This window comes from Salmo salar, chromosome ssa13 (genome assembly GCF_905237065.1).
Source record: "Salmo salar chromosome ssa13, Ssal_v3.1, whole genome shotgun sequence".
Taxonomy (NCBI): domain Eukaryota; kingdom Metazoa; phylum Chordata; class Actinopteri; order Salmoniformes; family Salmonidae; genus Salmo; species Salmo salar.
In genome coordinates, this window is record NC_059454.1 from 89,654,778 (window position 1) to 89,668,934 (window position 14,157).

General features: G+C 40.4%; 1 protein-coding gene across 1 annotated transcript in view; it reads right to left on the reverse strand.

Annotated features, from left to right (window-relative positions):
- Positions 1-14,157, reverse strand: part of LOC106568095 (protocadherin-1) — a 145,513-nt gene that overhangs the window by 49,688 nt on the left and 81,668 nt on the right. The gene's annotated exons all lie outside the window — the stretch shown is intronic.

Genomic DNA, 14,157 nt, shown 5'->3' on the forward strand with positions numbered 1-14,157 from the left:
GATTATTTGAAGACTCCAGTTTCACACTGCTTGCCTCCAAGCTATTTCACCTACAGTACAAACACAACTATATGATAGAGAAAGAGAGAGGGAGCAAGAGAGAAAATGAGAGGGGTTTGTGGTGGTAACAGAGGAGACAGGAGTGAAATAGAAAATAAAAACAGAACCGTATGCAATTCTTTCGCTTCTGCTTCACTTTCTATGATTTTATGCTTGCTGCATCTCTTCAGAGGTGCACTCCTTCATTGTCATATTTGTTCGTGTAGCTCATTTTTCCTGTGCTCTCCTCCATGAATTCAGAGGAAGCGGCTCATTGATCCACGCGTACACGCCCAGAGTGCCAGAGCCACAGCGCACTCACAACACTCTACAACTAACTGGTAATGCTGCTTAGATTTACATGCAGGGCCACTAACAAACTGTTAGAGTTAACAATACATACAGGGTCTCTCTAACTAATGCCTGAGTTTGAATTGAACAAGGTACTGTATATACTGCTATAAACCTATATGACAGTATTATATAAGAGACAAGTTTTGCTTTACAGAACTCCTCAAAGGTGTGAAGAGTTACACACAGGTGTTAAATCTTGTTATAATATGATTTAATTGATCTTGGCAAATCTATGTCAAATGAGTATAATTAATCTCCAGATTAACGTTCAAGAAAAATCCTTGACCTTCTAACACACATACTGTGAACCAAAATAGATCCCAAGTGGCATCCCCCATGCTAGAACTGGCTCTGCAGTGAATCATCTGACTTTGATCAGTTAGAAAAAGGGTAAATTGGTAAACCACCTGTCTCTAAAAAAGCTCTGCTTACATTACTTGATAGACCATTTACTGCCACTTCACTATAAAATGTGTAATTTTGCTATGATTGCCCTAGTTAAACCATTACCCCTATCAACCCCTCTCTCTTTCTCTTCCATGCTCCATGCCATTCTCTCTACTTGCAAAAATCCTCCCCTCCCTCCAACTCTATGTGCCTCTCTCCCTCTCTCCCCTTTGTCTCAATCTCTTTCCACACCGCTCTCTCGTGCCATCTTCCTCTGTATCCCTCCCTTTCTGTTTCTGTCTCTCTGTCACTCTTGCTCTCTTTGGCAGAGTAGCTTGCTATTGGGATTTAGAGGAAATTGAATTTAATTATGAAGGAATTTCTCTACAGTACGATTGGCATCATTTCCCCCTCACAATAGAACATCATTCTCATATCTCTTGGTGTGGGGGAATGAAAATAGGCCGTGCCCCATTCTTTCTCTCATCCTTTTAAATTGAATTTTTCATATCACAAGTCCACTGAGACATCTGCCGTTTTCTTTAAGATGAGCAGAAAACCCATTTCATAACATCCGAAAGGCACAAACTGTGATTCAATAGGAAAAGTCAGACTTCCATCAGCACCGTATGTATTCCTCAACAGTGAATGATAAAAGAGGGCAGCATTGGACTCTGCAACTTGAAAAGGTGAAAACATACTAGTACTATGCACTGTATATGTTTGCTTTCACAACCCATTTGGAATACTCCATTCCAACCTTAGTGGAACTGAGTGTCTTATTCCTGACCTCACTCCTCTCTCTCTCCCACTCCTGTTCTCTCTGCCTCTCCCTGGGGCATATGAGGCATTCCGTGTCTTTGTTTTAAACTTTAAAGAGGCAGTGGGTCTCATTCAATCTCCAATCCTTTTGTTTTAAGAGACTTAGGGCTGAAATGACAAACAAGGGAGGCTTTAACAGAATAAGAGAAAATGCTGCATAAATCTACATATTGAGAAAATTACAGTAATTGTCATCATTGACAATACCTTAGCCATTACGAGAAATGTAGAAAAACGCTCTGTACAACATCAACGCCCCCCCATTTTGAAATGCTGAGTGACAGACTGGGGAGGCAGCCTAAATATCATGCCAGATAGGGAACGAGCAAGGAGGAGAGGGGAGAGAGAGTTGGAGAGGGAGAATGAGCGAGGGAGAGAGAAAGAAAGAGAGGGCAGGGAATGAGAGAGATAAATGAATCCTCAATATTCACTCTCTAGTGGGTACCTTATTCCCTCTCAAAGTTCCATCTTTCAGAGTGAATATCTCTATTCCTGCAGCATCTGGCTGGGAGGCATGCACATAGACTCCAATTGCTTAAAAGTGGAACATAATGGGATTGCGAAGTAAAATGACAAAGCCTTCAAGCATGCTTAAGACTTTTCTTCTGGGCTTCCTCGGGTATTGTCTTTTTTTTCTTCATTTTTTTTTCTTCCCAGTAACTCTATTAATAGATTCTCATAGCCGTGGCACCATTCTTCATTTGTTAGCCTGCATAGGAGATGTGAAGTACTGATTGACAAGTCATTTAAAAAGACAGGGTATCTTGGAAATGCTTCTGAAACTCATTCCTGCGCTCTAAGTAATCCGTTAGAAACAATTGATGGGCATTCCGTGTGTCCCTTCTTCTTATCAAATCAAGGAACTGATGACAAAAGAAATCATGCTTAATTAGTTCCGGAGCGGCCTTTTTCATCTCTGGCTACAAGCACCCTGCCACTGCCAAAGCAGTGGGACATGTTCCCTCACTTGATCTATCTCAGCAGACCAGGGGATTCAGCGGGGCCCTAAATGACATACCAAAAGTCATCAGATCAAGAGATTATTCTATATGAGCTAGCGAGATGTGCTGTGTCTCTCTATGGCCACTCAATCACATGACTGGGCAGTCTAGATAGAATGTAGTCATGAAAAAGCAAAGGTATCAAAGCCTAAAGAAGTATCAAAGCCTAGAAAACAAACAGACCACATGATCCAGTGGTACATACAGTATATTGTAGCAGTGTTTATCCAGCATGCTGCACAGAGGCCAGGCTCAGATAGATGCCAGGCTGATGAATCTGCAACTTTCTCTACTTAAAGGGATACTGCAAGATTCTGGAATTTACTTACCCAGAGTCAGATGACCTCATGGATTTAAATGAACATGTCTCTGCATCCACTATGAAGGAAGTTAGCGGTACTGTAGATTTGCGAGCCAATGCTAACTAGCATTAGCACAATGAATGGAAGTCTACTGGTATGGTAGCATAGCATTGCCAGAATATCGCAGTATCCCATTGATGAATGAAAAGCTGATTAATGATCGATAGGGACAGGGCTGGCTGTGGGGGGGGGGGTAGGAGGTGACGAGGTTCAGCGAGGAAAAACACAGGTTAGGGCTGAAAAGCACTGTCGTAAGCGAGAAACAAACTATCCAGTGAAGCCTTGTAATCAGAATGCATTGATTCAGTATTTCCAATTAAGTGTGAATGCATGTAGGGCTGAAAAGTTTGGACAAGTGCTCACTCATGTGCATGCGTTTGCAGGGTGCAGTAAATCTCTGAGGGCTTTGCAATTAAGAAATTCTTTTTACTATCTCTCTAAAACATAAGTTGCGTAATTTAGCGACGTGCCCAGAGTAGGTTAAATAAACCAACACAAACATGTCAACTACAGGCCTAGACTATTGTCTGGCCATGAAGCCACAAAAGCAAACTAAATGAACAGACATGTAGTAATAGTCTATATTCTCTTTTTTTAAATATTGCTGGGAGCATTGCTATGGTTTTAAAAATGAAACTTATGTCTTCAGGTGAGTAGTTTTGAGTTGGTCACAATAACTAATAAGAGTGTGCAGGCTAGGCTGTAGGATAAAAATGTGATAGTGTTGAAATAGATCCAGCATGAGATTGATGACAGATCTGATTAAATTATGCCTGAACTAATGACACTGGGCCATGGTGGAATTCCCTAAGCACAATATCTGGCATACATATTCTATCCCAATGTCCCTTCAAAGCTCATTTGAGTCATATCTGACATATTCATGGCTCATCATGTCAAATGCTGGTCATCAGAGGACAAGAACGATGAACCCTATAAGTACTGTGGGCCATTCTGTCATCTCCTGTTAGAAAAATACTGCTGATGCTTCAGAAATGACTTGAGTCTTTGATGTTCAGATTGATGCATGCTTGAGAAGTTAGTTTCATCACTCTGGATTTAGTGAGTGGTTAAGTATGGTCAAGTAGGACAGGGTGTGGAATGAGTCAGTGGTTCTGAGAGGTTAATAAATCCTCTTACAGCTCCTTAAGGATAGGGGGCAGTATTGACAATTTCGGAAAAAATATGTGCCCATATTAAACTGCCTCCTACTCAAACTCAGCAGCTAGGATATGCATATTATTAGTAGATTTGGATAGAAAACACTCTGAACTTTCTAAAACCGTTTGAATGGTGTCTGTGAGTATAACAGAACTCATATGGCAAGCAAAAACCTGAGAGAAATCCTACCAGGAAGTGGAAATCTGGATGCATGGGCTCTCTTCAAGTCGTTTCCTATTGAATACACAGTGACATAGTAATAATTGTGCACTTCCTACGGCTTCCACTAGATGTCGACAGTCTTTACAAAATTGTTTGAAGCGTCTACGATTAACAGAGACCGAATGAGAAGGATGGGAAGTTGTTGAGGCAGGGGATGACATCACTTCTTGGCGCGCGTTCATGAGAGTGGATCCTCTGTTCCAAAACCTTTTTCAAGACACAGGAACTGTCCGGTTGAAATATTACTGAATCTTCACGTTCTGAAGGCCCTAAAGATTGATGTTTTACACCGTTTGACATGTTTGAACGAACGTAAATACAACTTTTTTTAACTTTTCGTTGCGACATTGTCCGCGCGCTTCCTACACTTGGAGTAGCTTACTGAACGCGCGAACAACAAGGAGTTATTTGGACATAAATGATGAACTTTATCGAACAAAACAACATTTGTTGTGGACCTGGGATTCCTGGAAGTGTCTTCTGATGAAGATCATCAAAGGTAAGGGAATATTTCTAATGCAATGTATGATTTTAGATGACTCCAAGATGGCAGCTATCTGTATAACCTAGTGTATTTTTCTGAGCTCAGTACTCAGATTATTGCAAAGAGTGCTTTCCTCGTGAAGCTTTTTTGAAATCTTTCATAGCGTTTGCATAAAGGAGATGTTCATCTATAATTCTTTGAATGACAGTTTAATTTTGTATCAATGTTTATGACAAGTATTTTTGTAAATTGTGGCGCTGATTAACCGGCAGTATTTGAGGGAAAATATTTTCTGAATGTAAAATGCTGTTTTTATATATAAATATGAACTTTATCGAACAAAAGAATGCATGTATTGTGTAACATGATGTCCTAGGAGTGTCATCTGATGAAGATTGTCAAAGGTTAGTGCTGCATTTAGCTGTATTTTCGTTATTTGTGATGCATGTGGTTGGTCGGAAAATGGCGATGTGGCTACTTTGACGATATACTCCTCTAACATAATCTAATGTTTTGCTTTTGCTGTAAAGCCTTTTTGAAATCGGACAACGTGGTTCAATTCAGGAGAGGTGTATCTATAAAACGATATAAAATAGTCCTATATTTGAGGAGAAAAAAATATATTACATTTTGCTATGGTTTGGTTATGAATATGGCGATATGATTTTTCGCTGGATGTTGATCCCGCATGCGGGACGAGCACTTCAAGAGGTTTTAAAGAGATTGTTGTGTTTTTTCACCATCCAATCATGTCAAAGGGTTGCTAAATGACAGAAGTATGTGTTTGTCTCTCTGAAATTAAACTATCAGATTCTGTTGCAAAAAAAGATATTTCCACCTCCCTCTCTAATTGAAAAATGTGCACTCCAGGCAGAGTTTTACACAGTCAAATGTGCCAAATAATTGAATTTTTCTAAAGAATTGTACAAATTATACATTTGTGAAATCAGTATTTAAAAATATATACATTAGAACATTCATCAATACTGTACAGTAAAATGAAATTGGGGCTCTGGTCAAAAGTAGTGCATTATATAAGTAATAACATGCCATTTGGGACTGGGCCTTACTTTAACTAAACACTATAGCATGAGAATAGATTTATGATTTTAATTTAAATGTTAAATTCATGATACAAACATTCCATTCCGGCTAAACAATGGATATATAGTGTTTTGTATCAAAAGCCATTTTAATACACATCGAAAATCTATGAAGTAAAAATCTGAGAACAGTCATATTTTTCACAGAAAGTTACCCATAAGCATTCCTTTCTGATGAAAAAAAAAAGTGGATATACATGTAGAGATTACATTTTTTTTAAATATATATTGCTACTGCTGTGCATCAACTGGAGGGTTGCACTTTGTCATTTCTATTTATATATTTTTTTATTTATTTTAACAACAGAGGTCACATTGAGATTTACATCTCTTTTACAAGTGAGCACAGGCCAAGAAAGCAGCACACATATAGTAAAACACAAGAGATACAACACAAGTTAAAGATCTCCAAAGACCAGGCATAAAAACATGTGCAATTCGTGTTCAGCAGCCCTACAATCTGGGATTTAAAATCATCAGGTCCTTCAGAAAAGTGTTCAAAGATGGGGCAGCAAAGCTAAAAGTACTCTTACCAGACTCAGTTCTTGTGCTGGGGACATTACAGTGCCTACAGGTTAAAGTTTTAATGTCATATGCACAAGTTCAGTGAAGTGCCTTTGTTGCAAGATCTAACACAAAAAATGCAGTAATCGAAAAACAATGTAATACTAAAAATAACAAGATAGAACAAAAAAGCACAAGATATAAAAATAAGAACACTATATACAGTATGTTCCAATACCATATTTACAATGTGCAGGGAAACTGGAGCGATAGAGGTAGATATGTATAGTGGTAAGGTGAAGAGGCATCAGGATATACACTATATGACCAAAAGTATATGGCCACGTGCTCGTCGAACATCTCATTCCAAACTTATGGGCATTAATATGGAGTTGGTCCCCCATTTGCTGCTATAACAGCCTCCACTCTTCTGGGAAGGCTTTCCTGTCACACGGGTCGCAAAATGGAGACCAAGACGCAAACTCTTTAATGAACACACTTGACAAAATAACAAATGACCAACACAGTCCTGTCAGGTACACTAGACGGAAAACAACTACCCACAAACCCCAAAGGAAAACAGGCTGCCTAAGTATGGCTTCCAATCAGAGACAACGAAAGACACCTGCCTCTGATTGGAAACCATACCCGGCCAAAACCTGGAAAATAACACATAGAAATAGAATACCAGAAAAACCCCACCTATAAACAGAAAACCCAAAACCACCCAACACAACCACCTGTCACGCCCTGACCGCTCTACTATAGCAAATCACCTCTTACAAGGGTCAGGATGTGACATTTCCACTAGATGTTGGAAGATTGCAGCGGAGACTTGCTTCCACTCAGCCACAAGAGATTTTGTGAGGTCGGGCACTGATTTTGGGCGATTAGGCCTGGCTCGCAGTCCATTCCAATTCATCCCAAAGGTGTTCGATGGGGATGAGGTCAGCGCTCTGTGCAGGCCAGTCAAGTTATTCCACATCGATCTACCTTACCTGACACCCTAGACCCACCTCAATTTGCTTACCGCCCCAATAGATCCATAGACGATGCAATCGCCATTGCACGCCACACTGCCCTATCCCATCTGGTGAAAGTATGAAACAACACCTCCACTTTGCTGATCCTCCACAGAGGCACCACAAGGGTACGTGCTCAGCCCTCTCCTGTACTACCTGTTCAACCATGACTGCATGGCCACGCCGGCCTCCAACTCAATCATCAGGTTTGCAGAAGACACAACAGTAGTAGGCCTGATTACCAACAATGACAAGACAACATACAGAGAAGAGGTGAGGGCCCAATGTCGACAAAACAAAGGAGCTGATCGTGGACTTCAGGAAAAAGCAGAGGGAGCAGGCCCCTATCCATATCGATGGGACTGCAGTAGAGCAGGTGGAAAACTTTGAGTTCCTCTGAGTACACATCACTGACAATCTGAAATGGTCCACCCACACAGAAAGTGTGGTGAAGAAGGTGCAACAGTGCCTCTTCAATCTCAGGAGACTGATAAAATTTGGCTTGGCACCTAAATCCCTCACAAACCTTTTTAGAGATTCACAATTGAGAGCATCCTGTCGGGCTGTATCACCGCCTGGTACGGCAACTGCAGGGTTGTCCAGAGGGTGGGGCGGTCTGCCGAACACATCACGGGGGGTAAACTACCTGCCCTCCAGGACACCTACAGCACCCAATGTCACAGGAAGGCCAAAAAGATCATCAAGGACAATAACCACCTTAGCCACTCCCTGTTCACCCCGCTATCATCCAGAAGGCGAGGTCAGTACAGGTGCATCAAAGCTGGGAATGAGAGACTGAAAAACAGCTTCTATCTCAAGGCCATCAGACTGTTAAATAGCTATCAGTAGGCGTCTTCCACCCGGTTACGTAACCCTGCACCTTAGAGGCTGTTGCCCCATATACATAGAACTGAAATCACTGGCCACTTTAATAATGGAACACTAGTCACTTTAAACATTTTTACATATTTTTGCTTTACTCATCTCACACGTACAGTTGAAGTCAGAAGTTTACATACACCTTAGCCAAATACATTTAAACTCAGTTTTTCACAATTCCTGACATTTAATCCAAGTAAAAATTCCCTGTCTTAGGTCACTTAGGATCACCACTTTATTTTAAGAATGTGAAATGTTAGAATAAGAGTAGAGAGCATGATTGATTTAATCTTTTATCCCGTTCATCACATTCCTAGTGGGTCAGAAGTTTACATACACTCAATTAGTATTTGGTAGCATTGTCTTTAAATTGTTTAACTTGGGTCAAACGTTTCGGGTAGCCTTCCCACAAATGTTCAACAGGATTGAGGTCAGGGCTTTGTGATGGCCTCTCCAATACCTTGACTTTGTTGTCCTTAAGCCATTTTGCCACAACTTTGGAAGTATGCTTGGGGTCCATTTGGAAGACCCATTTGCGACCAAGCTTTAGCTCCCTGACTGAAGTCTTGAGATATTGCTTCAATATATCCACATACTTTTCCTCCCACATGATGCCATCTATTTTGTGAAGTGCACCAGACCCTCCTGCAGCAAAGCACCACCACAACATGATGCTGCCACCCCCGTGCTTCATGGTTGGGATGGTGTTCTTCGGCTTGCAAGCCTCCACCTTTTTCCCCCAAACATAGCGATGGTCATTATGGCCAAACAGTTCTATTTTTGTTTCATCAGACCAGAGGACATTTCTCCAAAAAGTACGGTCTTTGTCCCCATGTGCAGTTGCAAACCGTAGTCTGGCTTTTTTATGGTGGTTTTGGAGCAGTGTCTTCTTCCTTGCTGAGCGACCTTTCAGGTTATGTTGATATAGGACTCGTTTTACAGTGGATATAGATACTTCTGTACCTGTTTCCTCCAGGATGTTCACAAGGTCCTTTGCTGTTGTTTCAGGATTGATTTGCACTTTTCGCACCAAAGTTGCTGCCTCAGGGCCTGGACAGCTTGCTATCAAGTTTGTCAAGACATTTTGCAGGATAATGTAAGCCTATCTGTCCGCCAATTAAAGCTCAACAGAAGTTGGGTGATGCAACAGGACAATGATGCAAAACATAGAAGTAAATCAACAACAGAATGGCTTGAGCAGAAGAAAATACACCGTCTGGATTGGCCCAGTCAGAGTCCTGACCTCAACCCGATTGAGATGTTGTGGCATGACCTCAAGAGAGCAGTTCACCCCAGACATCCCAAGAATATTGTTGAACTGAAACAGTTTTGTAAAGAGGAATGGTCCAAAATTCCTCCTGACCGTTGTGAAGGTCTGATCCGCAAATACTGAAAACATTTGGTTGAGGTTATTGCTACCAAAGGAGGGTCAAACAGTTATTAAATCCAAGGGTTCACATACTTTTTCCACCCTGCACTGTGAATGTTTACACAGTGTGTTCAATAAAGACATTAAAACGTATAATTGTTTGTGTTATTATTTTAAGCAGACTGTGTTTGTCTGTTGTGACCTAGATAAAGATCAGATCAAATTGTATCACCAATTTATGCAGAAATCCAAGTATTTCCAAAGGGTTACATACTTTTTCTTGCCAATGTATGTGACAAATACAATTTGATTTGAGGGTCAGCGCTGCGAAGGTGATGTTGCCTACCCCCACCACCTGGGGTCAGCCCATCAGGATGACCAGGATCCAGTTGCAGAGGGAGGTGTTCAGTCCCAGGGTCCTAAGCTTGGTGAGGTGCTTGGAGGAGACAATGATGTTGAACGCTGAGCTGTAGTTAATGAACAGCATTCTCACATAGGTATTCTTCTTACGTAAGTGGGTGAGGGCAGTGTGGAGTGCAATTGAGATTGCGTCGTCTATGGATCTGTTGGGGCGGTATGCAAATTGGAGTGTATCTAGTGTGTCTGGGATGATGGAGTTGATGTGTGCCATAACCAGCCTCTCAAAGCACTTCATGATTACAGATGTAAGTGCTACAGGGCTGTAGTCATTGTAGCATGAAGCCTTAGAATTCTTGGGAACAGGAATGAGGGAGGTCATCTTAAAACGTGGATAGAAAGTCTACACACCCTTGAACCTTTTTCACATTTTGTTGAGTTACAAAGTGGGATTGAAATAGATTTAATTGTAACTTTGTGTCATTGATCTACACAATATACTGCATAATGTCAAAAGAGAAAAGAAAATTCTACACATTTTTACAATTCGTAAAATTTGGCTTAACAAATCACATAAAAGGTGATATGGACTCACGTTGAGTGAAATAATAGGGGATGACAATGACTACTGTGATAGAAATATTACATATTTACTTGATTTGTTTGATATTAATAGTTCATGATTATATACTTAACAAATAGTAGGACATTTCTGTTCTGTTTAATTCTGTGTTTCTGTAAAGTGGTGGTTTCCACTCTAGCTTCCTGCAGTTAGTCTTGTCGTATGGTCAAGAAAAATTGGGTTTTGCTAGAGATAGCTTGAGCTGACAATGACTTGGTGATAAAAACCTAAAGCTGGCATCCCATAGACAATATGTGGTGTGTGTGACACGAGATAGAGATAGCCTGGAATGGTTTAGAACAATCCCTCATTGTCTCATCTTCCTGGCATCTTGGAAACTAAGCCGGGTTGGGGGTTAAACAACACCCCTGTGCAGATGACCACAGGATATGAACCTAAAGTGGCTTATGGTGACCCAATCTATATCGCAGGGGTGGAACCAGCCATGACTAAGCCTTCTTGGTATCAGCTATATAAGAAACAGGATGGTCTGTAAAGGGTAGGCTGCTTGACTAGTCTCAACATTGCAATAATTAATCGATATTGAAAAAAGATGATTGTACTTGAATAGAATATTCCACCACACTACCCTTTCCTCTGTCCCCCATACATACATCTGTAAGGTCCCTCAGTCAAGTACTGTATTTCAAGGACAGATTCAACTCTAAAGTCCAAGGAGCTTTTAGAAAGCCTCATACAGAAGGGCATTGATTGGTAGATGGGTAATATTTATATATTTAACCCTTTCACGCGTGAGTTCCAAATATCTCTAACGGTCGCCCCAGCGTGAGTTTTTTTATGCACGTGATGTTCGAACGTTCTCTCCATTCCAGGATGTGATTGTTACATAAACAACAACACTGAATGGCTCAGAGTGGGAGTGAGAAGTTACCGTGATTGACTGCCTAAACGCGCAATTTGTATCAATAAATCACTATCAGAAAATGTTTTGTGTGGTATTATTGATATATTTACAATTTTATTTACGTTTTTCAATTACCCGTGATAAATCATGTGTTCCGATTTTTGCATAAATTGTAAAGGGCGCATAGTATGTGTGTAAAATAATGTTTTGAAGGTTGTACTGATTATGATGAGCTAAGCTAATTCCAGCTTTGTGTATGGAGCCATGTTTGTTGGCATACAATGCATTCTGGATTTCACTTGATCGTCTGTCGGACCAAAGATGCTATAACAAAATGAGGTGAGTAAGGGTTCACTCATTTTTTGAGAACTTCAGGAAGTGAATGTGGGATGTGAATGATGGTAGACCACACCCCTTCAACAACTCATCTTGTCTTCTCTTATTATCTTCGGTTTCTGTGAGGTAAAAAAGCATGGCTGCGCGCTGAAACGAATTGTCGGATTACTTTCGATTTCTAGAAAGTGTTATACTCAATTATTTTGATCAACGGTGAGCTCACCCGTGATGTGATTAATTGTACATAGTAATTGCTATTAGCTAATTCATAGTGTAGTTTATGTCAGCCGAGAGTTAGAAAATATGACTGCTTGTGTTGGGTCAATCTTTCCTCAGTTAGCGCTGGGACAAATGTAGCCTACATTTTTCCGGTTAGGATGATTGTGTTATGCTATAGATACTTCTGTGAATATCTCAACATTGCATCCAAAAATAAACTGCTCACATTCTGGACATAACTTTGTAAGGACTGTGTTTGTGTAAATAGTTTCTGAAAAAAGTGTGGCCAGCTCAAATGCTGATTGTTGCGTCATTCGAAACTGGCCGTTCTAAATGAGCGTTCTAAATGAGTGTTCTAATCACACGGGGTGTGATCGTATGCTTCAGGGACCACTGTAGAACGATCACACCCCGTGTGATGGTACGTGTGAAAGGGTTAAGCATGGTTAGGTGTATAAGTACACTGTGGATGATCTATTAAACCACCCAGACCCATCAAAGATGAAGTCCTTCTGAACTGAGCTGTAGGACTGGAAGGAAAGTGCTTAGGGATGTCACCATGAAGCCATTGGTTATTTTAAAACAGCTACAGAGTTCAATGGTTGTGATGAGATCAAATTTAGAATGGATCAACCACATTGTAGTGACTCCACCATAATGACCTAAATGACAGAGTGAAAAGAAGAATACAAATATATAGCATAAAAATATCCCAAAACATGCATATGTATGCAACAAGGCACCAAAGTAATACTCCAAAAAAACACGGCAAAGGAATACACTTTCTGGCCTAAATGCAAAGCCTTATGTTTGGGGAGAATCCATCACATCACAGAGTAACTTCCTCCTTATTTTCAAGCATGTAGGTGGCTGCATCATGCAATGGGTTTGCTTGACATCGGCAAAGACTGTGGAGTATTTCAGGATGAAAAGAAAGAAAATCCTAGAGTAAAACCTGCTTAAGCCTTTCTTTACACCAGACACTGGTAAAGGAATTCCAATTTCAGCAGGACAATAACTTACAACACAAAGCCAAATCTACACTGGAGTTGTGAAGGTTCCTGAGTTTTGACTTAAATCTGAAAACTTCTGTCTAGCCATGATCCCAAACACCTTGACAGAGCTTGCATTTTTTTTTTCAAAAGAATAATGGGCAAATATTGCACAATACAGCTGTGCAAAGCTCTTATGAGACTCACCCAAGAACACTCACAGCTGTAATCGCAACCAAGGTGTTTCTAACATGTATTGACTCAGTGGTGTGAATACTTATCTAATGAAGGTATATTAGTGTTTTATTTTTCCTAAATCTTAAAAAAATGTTATAATTTGTCTTCCACTTTGATAGAGTTTTTGTGTAGATCGTTGTCAAAAAATTACAATTCAATTTATTTTAATCCTTCGTAACACAATAAAATGTGAAGAAATCCAAGGGGATGTAGACCTATGGGCATGGTATATAAAACACAGTTTTGAGATCTCAGACGGTAATGTCCATACATTTGGTAGAATCATTTGATTTGATTTATTAGGATCCCCATTAGCCAAAGCCAATGGCGACAGCTAGTCTTACCTGGGTCCAACACATATCGAAAAAGACATGACTTTACAATTTACATATATTTAAAAACGTTCTGTAGTGTGTGTGTGTGTGTGTGTGTGTATCTATCAGTTACACATACATGTAAGTACATACAAGTAGGTCACATGTGGGAGAGGTGTTGTGCCGTGAGGTGTTGCTTTGTTTGTTTTTTGAAAACAGGTTTGCTGTTCACTTGCACTATATGAGATGGAAGAGTCCCATGCACTCATGGCTCTGTATAATACTGTACCTTTCCTGAAATTTGTTCTGGACCTGGGGACTGTGAAATGACCCCGGTGACATATCTGGCAGGGTAAGTGTGTGTGTCAGTGCTGTGTGTAAGTTGACTATACAAACAATTTGGAATTTCCAACACATTCATGCTTCTTATAAAAACAAGAAGTGATGCAGTCAGTCTTTCCGCAAATCTCAGCAGAGAGAGACTGGCATGCATAGTATTAATATTT